Here is a 22,515-nt window from a genome sequence, read left to right as displayed (position 1 = left end):
ACTGAAATAGGATTGGAATTTCAGTTTTCCAATGAAGAAATATGTTAATCAAACCAACTTGGCATAATTAGCCACTTCTCAACTTAATATCTCTCCCCACCGACATTCATACATTTTGCATATACTCTGATTTCATTGGATTATTCATTATTTTGGACTTGACATTCTATTCCAATGCAAAAATTTAAAAAAATATATATATAGTACATTATTGTAGTTGCTAGATCAAATATATCAATTTAACTTCTTTTCACATTTATAATAATAAATCTGTTAATTTCCAGAACATTTTGGAATGTAGGTAGGTTGAGATATGTGTTCTTGTCATGTTTAGATATGTCTGTTGTTATTTATATTTTCTTTGAATTTTAATAAACATTGAACTGAACTTATCAAGTATAAGATATATTTTCTCTTATGGGTTAATAGCTATATACTAGTGTTCTTGCCTGGAGAATCCCAGGGATGGGGTCGCACAGAGTTGGACACGACTGAAGTGACTTAGCAGTAGCAGTGATACTTGAGATTTGTTTTATAAAATAATGCTATTCAATCTGTGGTTTGACACAATGTGAAGACATCTGACAAGATTTTATACAAATTTTGTTTTTTTTTCCTTTTCCCCACTTTATTTCATATTCACACCACAATAATTAATTTTTAAATTCAAAACTTAAACCATACAGTGTTCCTTACAAATCGGCATGGGCGGACTAAAACTGTCAGAGACTGACAGATGAGGTTGGGAATCAGTGAACAGTCTTGTTGGGCTCTTGAGGTTGCTGGCAGTTTGGAAGTGCAGCTGATAGGCCATCAGATAGACCTTGAAACTGCAGAGTTTGGACATAAACTGGTTGAGCCAGCATTTGGGGTGCACCATGAAGAGCATGCAGATGACACCACCCTTATGGCAGAAAGTGAAGAAGAACTAAAGGGCCTCTTGATGAAAGTGAAAGAGGAGAGTGAAAAATTTGGCTTAAAGCTCAACATCCAGAAAACTAAGATCATGGCATCCAGTCCCATCACTTCATGGCAAATAGATGAGGAAACAGTGGAAACAGTGGCTGACTTTATTCTTTTGGACTCCAAAATCACTACAGATGGTGATTGCAGCCATGAAATTAAAAGACACTTACTTCTTGGAAGGAAAGTTATGACCAACCTAGACAGCATATTAAAAAGCAGAGACATTACTTTGTCAACAAAGGTCTATCTAGTCAAGGCTATGGTTTTTCCAGTAGTCATGTATGGATGTGAGAGTTGGACTATAAAGAAAGCTGAATGCTGAAAAATTGATGCTTTTGAACTGTGGTGTTGGAGAAGACTCTTGGGAATCCCTTGGACTGCAAGGAGATCTAACCAGTCCATGGTAAAGGAGATCAGTCCTGGGTGTTCATTGGAAGGACTGATGTTGAAGCCGAAACTCCAATACTTTGGCCACCTAATGCAAAGAGCTGGCTCATTTGAAAAGACCCTGATTCTGGGAAGGATTGAGGGCAGGAGAAGAAGGGGATGACAGAGGATGAGATGGTTGGATGGCATCACCAACTCAATGGACATGAGTTTGGGTGGACAACGGGAGTTGGTTATGGATAGGGAGGCCTGGCATGTTGTAGTTCATGGGGTTGCAAAGAGTTGGGCATGACTGAATGACTGAACTGAACTGATGAAGCACATGTGAGGGACCTCCCATGTGGAGTTACCTTGATAGTGTCTTGGGTGTGGACACATCCATGCACTTGCAACAGTAGAGCTTCACCATGGCCTCATCTGGGTGTTAGAAAGGCCAATGAGAGACATGGGTTTGTTCTCAGTGGACATGGGACAGTAGCCAAAATCTCCCTGCTGGTACTTCACCAACATCTGAGTGGTGCCATGGTTGATGAGGATGTAGGGGGTCTGGGCCAACCTGTATAGCTTCGTGACTGACTGCTTAATCAAGGCACTCTGGTTGGAGTTGTCTTCCAGCTCTTCATCAGGTTCCAGGTTCAACATCATGCCTAGTTTTTCATCATGAAGCAACTGCTTATTGAGTTCATGGAGATTAAATTTTTCCTGATTGTAGTCTTCATTTCACAGAAGAATTCATTGCTAAGGAACCCACAGGACCAGTATCAATAAAACTATTTTTCTGATGTTTAAATCACTTTTAGAATTTTATCACTTAATTTTGCTCACTATTTTCATGATGCTTCTTTGTCTCTGTAATTTTGTTTCCTTGACTGATCTTAAAAAGTCCTCGAAAGTTAGGTTTTCTTTTGTTTTCTATTTTATAAGGCATGTCATGATTAAAATATCTTAACATAATTCAGTGAAATAATAAAAGATATGATAATAATGTTTTTAGTTTCTATGTCCTTTTCAGTTTTTATTAAGTATAGTGTTGGTAAAGACTAGTGCCCATATCAAAAGAGATCAGCTCAGTAGATTAATTTCACAATCAGAGGATACTCATTTAGTCAGACTTAGATCCAAAACCAGAATGCCACTAACCTAGAGCATTCTCTTCTTAACCATCGTTCTAGCTAATTGTTCTCCTGACTTATAAAACCAAAAATTAGCCTTGTTTTTTTGTGCTTAACATTAATAAATTATGCCTTATGTGCATTATAGACAATCAATTCTCACTGTGAATGATTCCTCAATTTTTTATGTCTTCTCCTGTGACTGAACACTTTCTTGGGTAGTTTCCACACAATGATTGCATCATCTGGGTTTGCAGATGGTATTATAATGGGTATTCTAATGCATGCCTTTTAGTGAACTTATATGTGCTGAGTTGCATCTGACTTTTTATTACCTCCATGGACTTTAGCCAGCCAGGCTTCTCTCTCTGTGGAATTTTCCAGGCAAGGATTGCCATCTCTTCTTCAAGGGGATATTCCTGACTCTGGGATTGAACTAGAGTCTCCTGTGTCTCCTGCATTGGCAGGCAGGATATTTTGCCACTGAACCACTTGGAAAGCCTTTTAGTGAACTTATGAATATGATATTGTTAGGTTTAGGTATGAATGAAATTGATGATCTTTGGAAATATGTATCTTTAGCTTTTGTAAATACTGCCAACGGCTTTTTGAACTATTTATAGTTGAGTTTTGAGGTACATGACTGACTTTGTAAGAAATCTAAAAACTCAGGTTTTATTTTCTTATTTGCAAAAGCATTCAGAAATTTGTGTTTTAACTATATAATATTTCAACAAATTTTGTTATTAATTACTAGCTTTTATAACGTTGTGGAAGAAAATGTGATGGAAACTCATTATTTATGTATTTTCAAATGTGTTGAAATTCATTTTAAAATGCCCAAAGTATGTTGAAAAAACAGGAAACGGAAAGGTGGATAGATTGAGAACATAGTTATACAGAAATGTCAGCCTATCATTTAGTGAATTACCTATATTTCCTATTTTTATTACATTCTTGTTATGTTGAATTTTTTTTCATACTGTAGTTTATTTATTAACTTCTTTTTCACCTTCTAATTTTTTTTTTCTAATAGTCAAAGGTTTCATACTAATCATATCCCTAATTTTGACTATTATATTTATAAATATCAATTGATATTTCTTTTATTCTTCATGACTTCTTAAATATTTTTATTATATATAATTATTAATTTTTAACATTTTAATCAAATATTTTGGTAATTTGTTTCTGTCTGTACTCTCATCTTTAAAACTCAGACTTTATACTTTGCTTTTGATTCAGGAATTTAACCAAAAAATAATAATAATAGTTATAACTGTGACATTACTAGTATATTGTTTCTCATTGTCTTAGGGCTTCTAGTGCGGCTGTAACTTTTAGATTGTGCTTTTCCTTTCCTAGTAGTTATTTTTTAATCTCATCCAAACTCATTTTTGACTCACTATTACTTTTGCATTTCAGCCTGTTCTTCCTCAGTTACTGCTCTTTTATAGACTTTATGCATTTTTATGTGGTTATGACAACAAAGAATTTCCTGAAATTCCTCCTAGGTCACTGAGTCTTTTTTTTTTTGACGCAAATGTACTGGGCTTCTACTATTTTCCAAAAGTGATCTTGAAGATAGATCAACTAGAAAGAAAAACGAGTTCTTAAACATGAAAAACTTGAATTCTGTCACAGGAAGGGGAAGAAACCAATAAACAGTATGGAAAATAAAACAGTGAATGTAGTAGATTAAACATTCATGTTATGAAAGCAATCCAACAGACCAAGAGTTTTCAGAGTACTTTGGAGCAGTTGATGGAGAGTTCTCAGGTGTGGTCTCTGTGAGGAGCGGAAGTGCAGAAGTAAACCAGGTAATTATATGGGGAAAGCCTCTTCCAGACAAAGATATATCTTATGCAAAAGCCTTAAATCAGGTATAGGATTAAAGACAACTTCTCATCTTTGGCAAAATGTTATTTTCACACACATTTGCACCTTTACACTGTCTAAGTATCATTATTTAGTTTAATACAGTCATTGCTCCAATTATCACAGATGAATATAGAAATGAATTAATTCTCTCTTTGGATGAACATAATCTGGCTACTTTATCAGAATATTTTAAGGCATATCATGAACTATGACTTGTTAATATAAAACTTAAAGAAGCAGTTAAAAATTTTGAAATTTATTTTTTAATCATTAATTTAGAACCATTTCACATGCTTCCAGTTAATTTAGAAATTACCACTCGAAGAAAGAGATGTTTAAAAAGCATTTGATCTTCAGAAAACATTTACTAAGTCATTATAAGCTCTTAAAATCACTTTCCTTTGAAAAGAAAAACATGTGTTCTTTTGTGTAATCCATCTTAAACTTTAAAGTTTTTCATTCTAGGCAAAAGATGTTTTGCTCAATGTTTTCTAAAATAAATATTTCTAGATGCACAGCAGTCAATAAAAGACTAGAACTGGGTAGTATTGGATAGAAAACTAAAAATTTGTTATATCATTTTATTTTCCTTAAGAATGATTAGAAAATTAATGTTCAAAGGTTAGGTCCAAAGCACTAAAGCCAAATCAAAACACTTATAAAGTTTTTTAAGTTAAATAAACAACTTAAATAGCTCTATTAGCAATTTTAAATAAATATTCACAATTTACAATTCCATGAGTGTATGTTTACTTATGAGTCTTCCTTCATGTGTGCAATCAGTATACAAAAGTTTGATTGGATTTTAATGCAGAATTTATGCTTAAATAGCAGTCTTAGAATGATTAAATAAAAATGTCTATGAATGTCACTTAGAAAAGAACCAAAAGCAAAAGCACTTCTAAATACTTCAAATATTGTGTCAGATAAATATTTTACTAACAAAGCTACCTCAAATAGGAAACTTTGGCTAAGTTTCTTTCCCATGTATACTTTTTATGTACTGTGCACTTCTAAGTTTTCAGGTGATGAAAATCACTGATGAGTTTACTGGATCTAAAATACAACTTCTCTGATATTTTACTTCTCTAACATATTCACATTTAAAGTTTTTTTTGATGTTTCCCAAATTCAGGCTGATGTGTCAATACAAATGATTCTTAATCACTCAGTACAATTTCCCAGGTGAATCACATGTAAATGGTTATATTGTAAGATTATCACCCAAAGAAATATCACAAAATCTCAAGGCAGGACAAATCCTGATTAGCCTTCAATTTCTATAAATGACTAAGTTCATATTTTACTAATAGCAACTTTGAAGGAGATTGTAGTTGTGCTTTTCAGAACATTGTTTTATACCTCTGTAGGATCAAACCATAAATGAGATAAAAAGTTAATGTCAATTTTTCACATATACTTTGACTCTCCTAAACATAAACGAAAGCTGTATAAAAAAGTAGATGATTGCTTATTTCAATCAGTACAGGAAAAGATAGTATGAGCATTGCAAGATCTATTTCAAAGTCAAAGGAAAGAAGACTCAAGTAGACACTAAGTATAAACAGTGCTGACATAAACAGACTGGCTTATTGGTAACCAATAGCTGAAAAATATTTATTTTAAAGTGGAGCAATTTTTAGCAAACAACCTTGTAAGTAGAAGTAACTGCATAAACACACACACACATGCAAGAAAATTAACATTCTTTACATGCACTTTAAAGCATAGTTTAGCTTTTCACAGAAGAGTGAAACTTCTATATTATGAGGAAAATGTTTTAAAGACACACACACACAAAAAAAAGGTCACTTGGATATTACTAAATACGAAGGAGGTTAACCTCCTTCAATGTTCAATAATATTCTGAAATATGTTATGGGAGTAGTGTAGAGACAAAAAAGATGAGTGAATAATAGTAGAATCAAAGTAAATATGCCCCTTAAATTTCCAAAATTTACTCTTAAGGAAAATAATTGCTGTTTGCTTTAAAAGTAATGATCGCAGTTTTTCTTTAATGTCATGACTTATCAAAACTTTGGTGTTATAAATGAATTAATACAGTAATATTATTATGAGAAATATCTGACTATTACTTTGTTGTTTTTGTTGTTCACTCACCCCGTTTGGTCCAACTCTTTGCAATCCCATGCAGCATGCCAGGCTTCCCTGTCTATCACCATCTGCTGGAGTTTGCCCAAGTTCATGTCCTTTGCATTGGTGATGCCATCACATCATCTCATCCTCTGATGCCCTGTTCCCCTTCTGCCCTCAATCTTTCCCAGCATCAGGACTTGTCCAATGAGTCTGCTGTTCACATCAGGTGACCAAAATATTGGAGTTTTAGCTGTGGCATCAGTCCTTCCAAAGAGTATTCAGGGTTGATTTCCTTTAAGATTGACTGGTTTGAACTCTTTGCTGACCGAGGGACTCTCAGGAGTCTCCTCCAGCACCACAGTTCAAAGGTGTCAAGGTATCAATTCTTTGGTGGTCTGCCTTCTTTAAAGTCCAGCTCTCACAGCCATACATGACCACTGGGAAGACCATAGCCCTGGCGGTATGGATTTTTGTCAGCAGAGTGATGTCTTTGCTTTTTAACACAATCTAGGTTTGTCATAACTTTCCTGCCAAGAAGCAATCATCTTCTGATGTAATGGCTGCTGTCACCATCTGCAGTGATTTTAGAGCCCAAGAAGAGGAAATCTCTTACTACTTCCACCTTTTCACCTTTCATTTGGCATGAAGTAATGGGACTGGATGCCATGATCTTAGTTTAGGCTTCCCTGGTGGCTCAGACTATTATTTAGGCAAGCTAAATGATACATATGTAATAAAAAATTTTATTGAGCAAGACCAAGTTTCAATTGCTACTTATAAATAAAATATTAGACACCTTTCTCTCTCGAAAAAGAAATTATAGGGATTTCCCAGGTGGTCCAGCGGTTAAGAATATGCCTGCCAATGCAGGAGACACAGGTTCAATCCCTTATCTAGAAAGGTTCCACATGTCAAAGGGCAACTGAACCCCTGGGCCACTATTACTGAGCCTGCATGCCCTAGAGCCCATGCTTCACAACAAGAGAAGCGACCAAAATGAGAAGCCTGTTCACCCCAATTAGAGAGTAGTCCCCACTCATCACAGCTAGAGAAAGCTTGCACACATCAATAAGACTCAGCACAGCCAAAAATAAATAAATAAAAATTTAAAAATTCCGGTTTAATATTATATATATGTGTGTGTATACATATATATATATATATATATAAACTACATATCTATCTATATAAAATGACATATACATACACACATATGTATGCATGTACCCTATATATCACCAATGCACTTATCAGTTTGGTAACATAAAAATTAGTTCTTAATAGTTAAAAAATCTTTCATTTTCTTACTAAATAGTTCTGATTAACCTACAGATAGGTCCATTTGTCACAGCTATTGTGTGGAAGGTGAATCTTTCTAGGTCTCCACCTCATATAAAAATCAGCTCTTTACTTTGTTTCTACCTGTGATGTACCAGCTTTGGGCAAATTTCTCAACATTACAGAGCACGGATTAAGAAATAGACTTTATTGAAGAAATGAAAACTTGAATAAAGAAACGAGCTGCCAAAGTGAAGGAGGCTAAATCAAAACCAGAGGGAAATGCCATTCTGTACTATTTAGGATGGCTCTACTCAAAAACAAGACCAAGCAAAGCACAACAAAGAAACAAAAGCAGAACATGACAAGTTGATAAAGATGTGGAGAAATTTTAACCCTTGTGCATTGCTGGCAGGGATGTAAAATAGCACAGCTGCTATGGAAAATGGTATAATTGTTCCACAAAAATTTAAACATTACTATATATTCCAGCAATTTCACATGAGCATATGCCCACAAAGAAAAGGTGGGATTCAAAGAGCTATCAGTGTACCCATGCCCCTCGCAGCATCATTCACAGTAGCTGAAAGATGGAAACAACCCACTTGCCTGTCAACAGACAAATGAATAGGCAAAACATATATACAGTGAAATATTATTCATTCTTAAAAAAAGAATAAAATTTTACTCATGCCACACCATGGGTGTATCTTGAAAACAATATGCTAAGTGTAATAAGTCAGTTATAAGAAGATGGATATTTTATTATCCCATTTATATGAAATACCTATAGTAGTCAAATTTATAGAGGTAGAAAGTAGAAGGGAGTTTGTCAGAAGAAAGGAGAAGATAGCCTGATGAGTTATTATCTCATGGTACAGAATTTTGATTGGAGGCAGATGAGAAAGTTTTGGTGTTGTATATATTTTATCACAATTAAAAAGAGAGAGATGCCCAGGATCTCCTTCCCCACTACCACAGGGTGAGATGTATGGCTAAGCCAGAGTGCTGCTGGGCCAGTATATCAGTCTAATTTTTGTTGGAAAGCCTCAGCCCTAGTTACTGTTTCTTCTTATAAACTTGAAAGTTTGTCATTTTTAAATAAGCAGACTGCTTGGTGTCAAGAAATCTAGGTGCTGACCACTTACAGGAGTTATTTGGATAAAAGAGTGTCTCAGCATCTAGAGATATATTGTGGCCCAAAAGATTGTTATAGATATTCTTGTCAAGAGATAAAGATACACTTCACATAGGAAGAGCCGAGCAGAAGAGGAGACTCCGTTCCCGGTGGACTCACTGTCCCATTCTCCCAGAGTGCGCTCCTTGAGTTTCTCCAGATAATCCTACTCTTTGTATTGCATGAAGAGAGAAAAGTGTTTCCTAAGGAACATGACATGTAGCTTAGCTTAAATTTTTGTTTTAAAACTAACTTCTTGTTAAAATAATATGTGAAGATACTAACCAGCTCATAATTTTTCCATTCTTATTTTACTGTTACTTCTTTTTCTCATCTTTAGATTTTAATGCCAATACAAACTCCAGATTTTCTGTTTCTGATTGTCCCTGTTGGTCAATTTTCTCTTACAACTGATTCCTCAATAAATATATGAAGATTTTTTTTAATCCATCCTCATACTTTTATCTCTTTTATGCTATGATTTTATTTACATATTTAGATATGATAAAATTACAAAGGTATGTTTGCTCAAAATGATGATTCTAACAAGTTTATTCTCTTTACATATATTCCAGTAAAACGATATTCAGTGCTAAAATGATACAAAATTACAAAAGAGAGGGAACAAGAGGAGGAGAAGAAGAATGGATAAGATAAAATACAGACACAAAGCTGATAGAAAAAAAACACAATGACAGAGAAAGTGGAGAAGAAATGTTTCCTTTTAGAAGAGATAGAAAAGAATTCGGATTTGGGTGCTAAATAAATCATAATTTTATTGCCACTAATTATCAGAATTTTTAATGCAGGAATAGAAAACAAAAACACTTACAAAGAGAAGAACTGCAGATTTATCAGAAATAGGAAAATTACAAGGCAGCAGTTCTCCCACTTTGGCTCCAGAACCAGGATTATCAGCATCACTTGGGACCTTGTTAGCAATGATGATGAGCAAGACTTCCCCAGACCCACTAGTTCAAAAACTTAATCAGCAACCCAGGGTTAAAACAGCTTTATGGAAATTTCCATTGCATGTGAGCATTATGACTACAGTGAAGTCTTTATCTAAACTGTACAGTCAGGGATGTTCACTAATGGATTGGTATATTTCAAGTTTTGTTTATAACACATATATGACGGGATAAGATATTCATTTTAAAAAGATTATTTTTATAGTCTTAACTGTGGATGGATTAAAAGCAGAGGTTAACTGAGTCGGGGACTTTTATAGTCCAGACAAAAATTATTAAACACAATAAAGGGGCAATTGGAAAATCTGTATTTTATACTTTAATTTTTTTTTCATTAGCCTAAATTGCTCTGTATCAAGACTATACATTGTTACCCTGCTTATTTAATTGATATGCAGAGTACATCATGCAAAATGCTAGGCTGGATGAAGCTCAGTCTGGAATCAAGAATCAAGATTACCAGGAGAAATAGCAATAAACTCAGATGTGCAGATGACACCACCCTAAGAGCAGAAAATGAAGAGGAAATAAAGAGCCTCTTGATGAAGGTGAAAGAGGAGAGTGAAAAAGCTGGCTTAAAACTCAACACTCAAAAAAATGAAGATTATGGCATATAGTCCCATCCCTTCATGGCAAATAGATGGGGAGACAACAGAAACAGTGACAGACTTTATTTTCTTGGGCTCCAAAATCACTGCGGACAGTGACTGCAGCCATGAAATTAAAAGACACTTGCTCCTTGGTAGAGAAACTATGACAAATTGAGGCAACATATCAAAAGCAGAGACATAACTTTGCAACAAAGGCCCACCTCATCAAAGCTATGGTTTTTCCAGTAGTCATGGATGGATGGGAGAGTTGGACCATAATGAAGGCTGAGTGCTGAAGAATTAGTGCTTTCAAACTGTGATGCTGGAGAAGACTCTTGAGAGTTCCTTAGACTGCAAGGAGATCAAACCAGTCAATCCTAAAGGAAACCAACCCTGAATATTCTTTGGAAGGACTGATTCTGAAGCTAAAACTCTAATACTATGGCCACCCGATGCAAAGAACCAAATCATTGGAAAACACTCTGATGCTGGGGAAGATTGAAGCCAGGAGGAGAAGGGGCGGCAGAGGACGAGATGGTTGGATGGTATCACAGATTCCATGGACATGAGTTTGAGCAAACTCTGGGAGATAGTGAAGGACAGGAAACCCTGGTGTGCTGCAGTCTATGTGTTCACAGAAAAATCAGACATGACTAAGTGACTGAACAACAACAAAACTGCTCTAAAAATAGTCTATTAATTTAAAATATTAAGAAAAAGAAAGTCATTTAAATCATTTATTGGTTTTTTTTTGATTATGTATGAAATAGAGTTCTCCATCCTAGATTTTTCATTTTTGCTTTCCCTAGAAAGAGTGCTGAGCTATGTAACTTTTGCAAATTTGAGTGGGTTACTCTTGAGATACTAATTTCTAGTACTGAATCCTCTCAAATAGACCTTTTTAGGACTGTATTTGTTTTTTGCTGTTTCTTCTTTGAATATTGCCTTTATTTTGCAGAAAATGTTTGCTGATTGTCTTTGGTTATTATTTTTTTTTTTTGTCAGAAAAAAAAATAGCCATTATAGGTTTAACAATAGAAGAAGCGATTATATATGCTCAAAATAAACACATTCTAGTGGGCATAACAGTGGAATTTCCATTTCAATTGAAATCTGTTGTCCTCAACTGAGAATTTATTTCATCCTTTTTTTTTTTTTTTTTTTATTATTTCATCCTTAACGGCTCAACTATAAGTATGATAGCTGTCACAAAAGAGACCTGAAAAATACTCCAAAACAACAATGCAATTGCAAGTATGCTTTTTATTTCACTAAATAAATGAGTTGAAATTATTAATTCTAGTGTGTCAAATCCTCCATATACTGAATGAAAGAACAAAAAGTTTCTGGACCTTAGCAAACAAAATTTTATTATGATTAAGTAATGGTGATTTAAAAGGCCAACCAAACTTTGTTTCCATACTTAAAATCATCCATAGCATATAAACACAACCGAGGACTACCTTGATACTGCCGATGATGGGTGGATGGTTATTTTTTGATAAACAGTAAAACATACATTCATTTTCTTTTTTTAAAGTGAAGTTAATAAGATTTTTTTTTTCTTGATCTGTGATACTGTCATCTTGTACCTAGATCAAACCAACACTGGGAGACATAAACAAAAATAGTGAATATTTTAAGGAAAACCTTTGGTTTACATGGAAGGTGATGACAGGAGTATCCATGAATTAACTGGGATGAAGTGTGTTATCAGCTGTCAGGAATGTCTGTGGCCATGACATTGTGTTTATACAGTGAGAATCCTGAGGTAAAGGGATCTGACGTGATTTGGGTAAGGTAGTGTTCACTGGGAAATCCCATTAGGCAGCTCTGTTGTCTGAGACTCTACAGTGATGGTGCCCTGCTTGCTGACCACAGGTTGGGATACTGGTGTAGACCTGTTGGGCTCAGGAGCAACAAGATGATAGGTACACACATGCTGAGGTTAGGCCAAGCTCATGGGGTTGGAGCAAGGAAAACATGCAAATGAATAGCCAGAATAGGTTTTTTGTTTTTTCTTGATCAAGAAAGTTTCTTGGAGAAACTTTCCAATGAGTGTATGGGCTAAATATGAGCTTGTCCAAGTGGAAAGTGGGCCTACAGACACCTCTGAGGAGAGAAATAGGGACTGGTAAGCTGTGGTTCCTTAGCTTCCCTGGTGGCTAAGCTGATAAAGAATCCTCTTGCAATACAGGAGACCTGGGTTTGATCTGTGGGTTAGGAAGATCCCCTGCAGAAGGGAACAGCTACCCACTCCAGTATTCTGGCCTGGAGAATTCCATGGACTATATAGTCCATGGAGTCGCAGAGAGTCGGATACGACTGAGCAACTTTCACTTCAAGCTGTGGTTCCTCAGCATAGAGTGTTTTTCATAACCAGGGGTGAAGAAAAGTGAGAGAATACCTCCAAACTGAGGATGGGGTTTGGGAGCAGATGGAAGGAACTGATTCCAAGGGTAAGCCACTTCCCTTAATAATACCCTATTTGTCTCTGGGTTCCTCCATCTTCCATCTTATCTTTGTGATTCCTGCTTCTTTCTGCATTCCTGTATTCCTTGCAAATCAGCTGCATTTAATTTAAAGAGCTGTAATCTCTTTCTGGTAAGCCATGATAGATAAGCATTGAGTCTTCCAAATGTCATGGCGGGTAATCATCCCCTGTAGACTCAGTTCATGCTACATAGATTTGGAGTTTTTATTTGTGTAAGGCATTCAATATGCGACCATGATATGACCTGTCCTCCAGGCACCCACTCTTTGTTCACACACTTCCAGAGGTGACTGTTCCCCATCACAAAGTCTAAGAAGAAGCAATACTTGGTGTTGGGGTCCAGGCCAGACATACTCAGAATCAGTACTGGGAACATCATCTTGCTGTCCCCGGTGACCATTGTCTGGTTGGTGAACTCTTTGAAGTGCAGCCACATCTAACTTTTCTTGGCTGACACTGGCATCACCCTTCTCCCTGCCATCCTGCAGCTGTCACCCCAAGGGGCTCAGCTGGTGATCCAATCAGTACTGCAGGCTCTTCTACAAGTTCTGGATCCAAGGAACCTGTCTTCCTGTCACGGTCTCTTCATTGGCCCTAAACTCCAAGTCATCACCCAAAAGCCATGTTTAACTCCATTCAACAGCCACTCTTCTATGAAAAGGAACTGCAACAACCTGGGAGGAGGAAAGACACTAGGTTTGGGAAGGAGATGGGCAGCGCAGAGGGGTGAAGATAGATTGTATTTCCCTCGAACTCCTGCAACGTGTGACAAAAGTAACTCTTTGTGGCATCAGATTTCTTTAAACAATTAAGAATTAGACTATCAACTGGCACACAGTTATTTATAAAATGTGCAAATAAAACTATTGACTTTTGAAGCCTCCTTGCAAACAAAAGGAGCATTTATAATGTGTCAGGATATAAATTATGTATGTGTGTATGCTCAATCGCCTTCGACTCTTTGTGACCCCATGGACTATAACCCATCATGCTCCACTGCCCATGAAATTTTCCAGGCAAGAGTACTGGAGTGGGTTGCCATGCCCTCCTCCAGGATATCTTCCCTAATCAGGGATCGAACCTGGGTCTCCGATATCTCTTGCAGAGCTGGCAGAAATTTTACCGCTGAACCACTAGGGAAGCCCTACATTTTATGTACCTTGAGATTGTTATAATATTCCTATAATAAATTGTCAGATTTTTATGCTGCTTTTAAAAATGGTGACCACAGATATTTGAAATTTGATAGGTATTTGTAAAATTTCCTTAAAGGACTCTTTAGGAGAGCTGAAATTTTTGACAGTTTTGAAGTTTGCAGACCTTTTGGTTAGCTCCTGGGTAAAGTACCACATGCTCTGCACATTACTTTTTGTGCTTTCCAAATGGGCACCCGGATGTCTGTGAACCTGACCTGCACAGAGTAGTTATTTTGGTTCTTTAAACTGCCTGCCAAACTGTGGCAGCAGCGTTTTCATATGGGCAGATGGCCACTTCAAAACAACTCAAGATATGATATTTGGTCTCTGAATTTACCTTTGAATTCAAATCTTTGTATATGAGTGCTAGCTCAGATTGAATTTCAGCTCTGACTAATTGTTTTGATGTTCCTAGGCAGTTCACATGAAACATTTGATTAAATAACTAACATGGACTTCACTTCTTATTTGTTGTATAATGTCCCTTCTGGTGCTGTGATAAATGCAATAAAAAGGTTGAGGATAAATGTTAACATGCAGCTCCTACCCAGAATAAGATGAACAAAATATGTATCAAGAGGCAACAATCCATATCTGAGGTTAAGCACATAGAGTACTGCTGAATCTTTTTTTTTTTTTTTCTTTTAACAATGTAACAATAGCACAGACTTCAAACTTTGAGAGATACTTCAAAATTTGTAATTTCTGGTCAAAGTTTATGAGAAATCTGAATATGAATAAAATAGGAAAATTTAATGTTTTGTTTTGTTTTGTTGTGTTTTGGTAAACAAGGTAGCAATGGCACAGACATCAAAATCTGACACAGATTTTAAGCAAAGGTAATTACACTGAGTTAAGCAGTTCTTTTCCATTTTTCACATACTTTATCATCTTAATTTAGACCTTGCTTAATTTCCTTATTTCTTTCCTTCCTTCTTTTCTTCCCTTTCTTTCATCCCAGTTCAGTCGCTCAGTCGTGTCTAATTCTTTGTGACCCCATGGACAGCAGTATGCCAGACTTCCCTGTCCATCACCAACTCCCAAAGCTTGCTCAAACTCATGTCCGAGTTGGTGATTCCATCCAACCATCTCATCCTCTGTTGTCCCCTTCTCCTGCCTTCAATGTTTCCCAGCATCAGGGTCTTTCCAATGAGTCCATTCTTCACATCAGGTGGTCAAAGTATCAGAGTTTCAGCTTCAGCATCAGTCCTTCCAATGAATATTCAGGGCTGATTTTCTTTAAGATTGACTGTTTGGATCTCCTTGCAGTCCAAGGGACTCTCAAGAGTCTTCTCCAATAGCATGGTTCAAAAACATCAATTCTTCAGTGCTCAAGTTTCTTCATAGTCCAACTCTCACATCCATACATGACTACTGGAAAAACCACAGTTTGACTAGACAGACCTTTTGGCAAAGTAAAGTCTCTGCTATTTAATATGCTGTCTAGGTTAGCTTTTCTCCCAAGGAGCAAGTGCCTTTTAATTTCATGGCTACAGTCACCATCAGCAGTGATTACAGAGCACACAAAAAAATAAAGCTTCTCACTGTTTCCATTGTTTCACCATCTATTTGCCATGAAGTGATGGGACCAGATGCCATGATCTTAGTTTGCTGAATGTTGAGTTTTAAGCCAACTTTTTCACTCTCCACTTTCACTTTTATGAAGAGGCTCTTTAGTTCATCTTCGCTTTCTGCTATAAGGGTGGTGTCATCTGCATATCTGAGGTTATTGATATTTCTCCCGGCAGCCTTGACTACACCTTGTACTTCATCCAGCCCAGCATCTCCCATGATGTTCTCTCCATATAAGTTAAATAAGCAGAGTGACCATATACAGCCATAATCCTTTCCCAATTTGGAATGAGCCTGTTGTTCCATGTCCAGTTCTAACAGTTGCATTTGACCTGCATACAAATTTCTCAGGAGGCAGGTAAGGTAGTCTGGTATTCCATCTCTTGAAGAATTTTCCACAGTTTATGATCCACACAGTCAAAGGCTTTGGAGTAGTCAATAAAGCAGAAGTAGATGTTTTTCTGGAATCTCTTGCTTTTTCTATCATCCAGAGAATGTCGGCAATTTGATCTCTGGTTCCTCTGCCTTTTTTAAATCAAGCCTGAACATCTGGAAGTTCACGATTCACATACTGTTGAAGCCTGGCTTGGAGAATTTTGAGCATTACTTTTCTAGTGTGTGAGATGAGTGCAACTGTGCAGTAGCTTGAACATTCTTTGGCATTGCCTTTCTTTGGGATTGGAATGAAAACTGACCTTTTTCAGTTCTGTGGCCACTGTTGAGTTTTCTAGATTTGTTGGCATATTGAGTGCAGCAATTTCACAGCATCATCTTTCAGGATTTGAAGTAGCTGAAATTCCACCACTTCCACTATATTTGTTCATAGTGATGCTTTGTAAGGTCTGCTTGACTTCACATTCCAGGATGTCTCATCTAGGTGAGTGATCACACCATGGTGGTTATCTAGGTCATGATGTTCTTTTTTGTATAGTTCTTCTGTGTATTGTTGCTGCCTCTTCATAATATCTTCTGCTTCTGTTAGATCCATACTCTTTCTGACCTTTATTGTACCCACCTTTGCATGAAATCTTCCCTTGGTATATCTGATTTTCTTGAGGAGATCTCTAGTCTTTCTTATTCTATTGTTTTCCTCTATTTCTTTGAATTGGTCACTGAGGAAGGCTTTCTTATCTCCCCTTTCTCTTCTTTAGAACTCTGCATTCAGATGGGTATATCTTTGCTTTTCATCTTTACCTTTATCTTCTCTTCTTTTCTCAGTTATTTGTAAGGTCTCCTGAGACAACAATTTTGTCTTTTTGTATTGCTTTTTCTTGGGGGGTGGTCTTGATCACTGTCTCCTGTACATTGTCATGAATCTCTGACCATAGATATTCAGACACTCTGTCTATAGATAATCCCTTGAATCTGTCACTTCCACTGTATATTCAAAAAGGATTTAATTTAGGTTATACTTGAATGGTGTAGTGTTTTTCCCTACTTTCTTCAATTTAAGTCTGAATTTGGCAATGAAGTGTTCATGATCTGAGCCACAGTCAGCTCCCAGTCTTGTTTTTGTGGACTGTATAGAGCTTCTCCATCTTTGGCTGCAAAGAAAATTATCAATCTGATTTTGGTAATGACCATCTGGTGATGTCCAAGGCCAAATTTGCCTGTTAACTCCAGGTATCTCTTGACTTCCTACTTTTTCATTTTAGTCCTCTATAATGAAAAGGACATCTCTTTTGGGTGTTCATTCTAGAAGAGCTTGTAGGTGATCATAGAACCATTCAACTTCAGCTTCTTCAGCATTATTGGTTGGGGCCTATACTTGGATTACTGTGATATTGAATGGTAATGGTTTCCCTTGGAAATGAACTGAGATCTTTTTGACATTTTTGTGATTGCACCCAAGTACTTCATTTCAGACTCTTTTGTTGACTATGATGGTTACTTCATTTCTTCTAAGGGATTTTTGCCCACAGTAGTAGATATAATGGTCATCTGAATTAAATTTGCCCATTCCAGTCCATTTTAGTTCATTGATTCCTAAAATGTCTATATTCACTCTTGCCAAGTCCTGTTTGACCACTTCCAATTTACTTTGATTCATGGACCTAACATTCCAGGTTCCTATGCAATATTTTTCTTTGTAGTGTTGGTCTTTACTTCCATCACCAGTCACATCCACAACTGAGTGTTGTTTTCACTTTGGGTCTGTCTCTTCATTCTTTCTGGTGTTATTTCTCCACTCTTCTCCCATAGCATGTTGGGCACCTACCGACCTGGGGAGTCCATCTTTCAGTGTCATATCTTTTTTTCCTACTGTTCATGGGGTTCACAAGGCAAGAATACTGAAGAGGTTTGCCATTCCCTTCTCCAGTGGACCACGTTTTGTTAGAACTCTCCACCATGACCCATCCATTTTGGGAGGCATTGATCATAGTTTTATTGAGTTAGGCATAGTTGTGACCCATGTGATCAGTTTGATTAGTTTTCTGTGATTGAGGTTTTCATTCTGTCTGCCCTCTGAGGGATAAGGATAAGAGGCTTATGGAAGCTTCCTGATGGGGGAGACTTACTGAGGGGGAAACTGGGTCTTGTTCTGATGGGTGGGGCCATGCTCAGTAAATGTTTAATCCAATTTTCTGTTGATGGAAGGAGCTGTGTTCCCTCCCTGTTGTTTGATCTGAGACCAAACTATGATTGAGGTAATAAAGATAATGGTGGCCTCCTTTCAAAGGTCCCCTGCATGCCACATCAATGCCCCCAACTCTGTAGCATGCCACCACCAACACACTCCTCCACCAAAAACTCCTGGACACTCACAGGCAAGTCTGGGTCAGTCTCTTGTGGGGTCACTGCTCCTTTCTCCTGGGTTCTGGTGTGCACAAGGTTTTGTTTGTGCTCTCCAAGAGTCTGTTTCCACGGTCCTGTTTAAGTTCTGGGTTCTCTATGGTGGTGTTAATGGTGAACTCTTCCAAGGGGGCTTATGCCACATTCAGGTCTGCCGCATACAGAGCCCCTGGCCCTGAGGCAGGCCACTAATGACCCGAACTTCCACAAGAGACACTCAGACACTCAAAGGCAGCTCTGGCTCAGTCTCTGTGGGGTCTCCTGGTGCACACAAGGTTTCATCTGAGCCCTCTGAGTGTCTCTGGGGAGTATGGAGTTTGATTCTAAACACAAGTTTGCCCCTCCTACTGTCTTGCTGGGGCTTCTCCTTTGCCCTTGGACATGGGGTATCTTTTTCAGCAGCAAGATATTATTTTGGAGTTCTCACAGGAGATGAGCACAAGTCTTTCTACTCAGCTATCTTGTGGATCAGACGTCTATGGATGAACCATGACTTACACTAACTTTAAAATGTAGTCCTAAGGAAAGTGGATGGCTTAAGATTAACCTAATTAATTACAATTAAACAGCCACTTATGTCACTAACCCAGGATACTTCCCTGGGCCATTCAGATACCAATATATATTTTGCCTGTTCAATGGAGTAATGTTTGTTATAAAATACTGCACTTATCTTTGTATTAAATCATTTTAATGAGAAAAATGCAAATTAAAACCACAACCATTACTCACCTATAAGATTCAAAATATGTGAAATGTTTGATAACACTCTATTAGTAAGGCTAAGGAGGAAAGAAACAGTCTAACATTTTGTTTCTCAAGATGTAAAATGGGACAATATCTCTGGAGAGGATTTTGTCAATGTTTAACAAAATCAGAAATCTAGCCTTTGACCTAGCAATTCCTATTCCAGAAAACTGTCACATGGCCTCAAAAGTACACTGACATTAACTTGAAATCACAGGCATTAAATGTTATTCATTGTAACGTTGTTGGTACTAGTAATAAAATTGGAATCATCTCCAATTTTTTTTTTTTTTAATTTTAACCCCCAAATCCACTTTTTATTGTATGTGCTCTTTTGCTAAGTTATGTCCAACTCTATGCAACCTCATAGACTGCATAGATTGAAACTGTGTCCCACCAGTTTCCTCTGTCCATGGGATTCTCCAGGCAAGAATATTGGAGTGGGTTGCTGTGCCCTCCTCCAGGGGATATTCCTGACCTAGGGATTGAACCCATGTCTTTTATGTCTCCTGCATTGGCAGGCAGATTCTTTACCACTAACACCACCTGGGATACCCATTGTTTATTCCATCAACTCTGGTCACATCCTTGAAGGTAAATTTAAATGTTAGAAATGGTCAGTATAATACTTTGCATGATTTTTGTCATTGTTCAGTCACTAATCCTGACCATTTCTTTGCAACCCCATGGACTGCAGCATGTCAAGCTTCCCTATGTCCTGGAGTTTGCTGAAATTCATGTCCATCGAGTTGATGATGCTATCTAAAATCTCATCCTCTGCCATCACCTTCTCCTTTTACCTTCAGTTTTTCCCAGCATCAGGGTCTTTTCCAATGAGTTGGCTCTTCACATCAGGTGGCCAAAATATTGGAACTTCAGTTCCAGCATCAGTCCTTCCAATGAATAGTCAGAGTTGATTTCCTTTAGGATTGACTGGTTTGATCTCCTTACTGTCTAAGGGACTCTCAAGAGTCTTTTCCAGCACCACAGTTTGAAAGCATCAGTTCTGTGGCACTCAGCCTTCTTTATGGTCCAACTCTCACATTTATATATGACTACTGGAAAACCATAGCTTTGACCATATAGATCTTTGTTGGCAAAGTAATGTCTCTGCTTTTTAATATGCTGTCTATGTTTGTCATAGTTTTCCTTCCAAGAAGCAAGAGTCTTTAAATTTCATGGTAAAAATTATTTAAAACTTACTCTCTCTATTCCCAGTGAAAAGTGGTTCTTATTGTGGCTAGTCTAATGAAATGATATTTTATGCAAAGCATAATTTTCTTAACTTGGAAAGTATAATTAATTAAATTAAGAACACAGTTGAGTTATGAGTGTGGCCACTTAAAGTGTGGATATAATCAGGGTGTAACAACCCACTTGGTGGAAATTTAGTCTAATTGAAGACCAATTATTTTATTTGCTTGTAATACACATGGCATCTACTTGCAAACAGAAGTAGCTGCTAGTCAAGTAGCTTGGAAGAAACAGAGACTTGGGTAGCTGATATTTCAAATTCAGTAGTATAAATCAAGGAAGAATAACATATTTTATCATAAAAATGCTAGAAGAAATGTTTATATGCATACTTTTGTAAATTGCTTCTATTCCAATTTTTTTCATATCAATTCAACAATAGCTATCTTCCTATCTTATGTCAGTATTACTTATAAGTAGTGTTATAGTTTTAAACTATTTGCTTTTTTCAAATAATATATTCCTATTTAAAAATCACATGTTAAAGAAGTTTTCATATTAAGTGTGAATAGAGTCAGACCACAGCTTCACTTCTAAGTCTACCCTCTAGGCAACTTCTTTTAAATTGCTTATATGTTGTTTTTTTTCCCTTCCCAAACAATATATAAGATGTTATTTTCTAAATTGATTAATATCAGATAACATTTATTGTTTCCTCAATAACAAATCAAATATAAATATTTAACTCTTCTCCATACCTGTTTTGGTCAATTATATTATTCATTTTTTTTTTCAGTTAGTTATCTTTAGTATAAACAATGTAATTAGCTTCAATCATTTTTATTCAATTTTCATACTTTATATGATGATTTTAGTGCTATTTCTTTTCTACACAATTTTGTTCTTGATATGGTTTGTATAAGTTACACTTTTGCATTATCACTGTTCTTGGATTGTTATTCCATCCTTAAATAACATCTTCCTTAAATTGAAAGTCAATTAGCAATATTTTCATCATTATGCTTGCAGACATATTGAGTAATAAAATGCCAATTATCTTCCCATCTTCAGGAGTTCAAAATCACCATCCAGTTACTCTTAAGGGAGAATTATAAGCTGAAATAATTTTCACAGTCAGTTGAAAAAAAATCATTGAATATCTTGTTTGGAAAATAATTTTCATCCTCTGTTTCTGTCACTTTTGGAGGTTATATTAACCATTAAGAATTGCATGTACTACTTTAATTCTCAATATTTTTTGGTTTTAAATCATGTTTATCATTATGTTCTACTGCTTTTATTTCTTAAAAGCACCTGTAATGATCTCTACCAAAATTTCATTACCTTCTCTGTTGGGTTTTCTGTTTGTTTTTCTTTTATTATAATTTTGTATTGCTTAATTTACATATTAGTTTTTTTTCCCCTTAAGGTCATAATAAAAGATCTTCCTAAAGTATGAAATTAACAAGTAACATTTCTGATTCCTAAGCACTATAATGTTAATTTTAGAGCTCAGGGATTTCTAATTTCCTGAAGATGAAATATATGCATATATAGAGACAGTATGTGTTCCGCCAGCTGCTTGGTAAGTAGGTCTGTCTTCTAGTTAGGTTGTACTCATGCAAGTTATTACAGAATATGAAGTTACACAGAGTAATCTCTTCTTTCCATAAAATCACAGAAATCTTGCTAGCTCTTGATAACACAAACACCAAATTGACAAAGGCTTTATTCTATGAATCAGCATTCAGACTTTTCAATCTTGAAGTGAAGTGAAGTGAAGTCGCTCAGTCGTGCCCGACTCTTTGCAACCCCATGGACTGTAGTCTACCAGGATCCTCAGTCCATGGGATTTTCCAGGCAAGAATACTGGAGTGGGTTGCCATTTGCTTCTTCAACCAGAGCACCCGAAGGCTATATTTAATTTTTTTAAAAAAAGTGAATTTTGAAGTAATTGTAGATTCATTAGCAGTAATAAGAAATAATTCAAGGGGATTTCATGCACTCATTATACATTTTCTCTCAGTGGTGACATCTTAGACTATAGTACAATAAATCCA

The sequence above is a fragment of the Cervus canadensis genome, chromosome 16 (genome assembly GCF_019320065.1).
Source record: "Cervus canadensis isolate Bull #8, Minnesota chromosome 16, ASM1932006v1, whole genome shotgun sequence".
In the NCBI taxonomy this organism is placed as follows: Eukaryota; Metazoa; Chordata; class Mammalia; order Artiodactyla; family Cervidae; genus Cervus; species Cervus canadensis.
The sequence above is the reverse complement of the archived record's forward strand: the minus strand, read 5'-3'. Positions refer to the sequence as shown.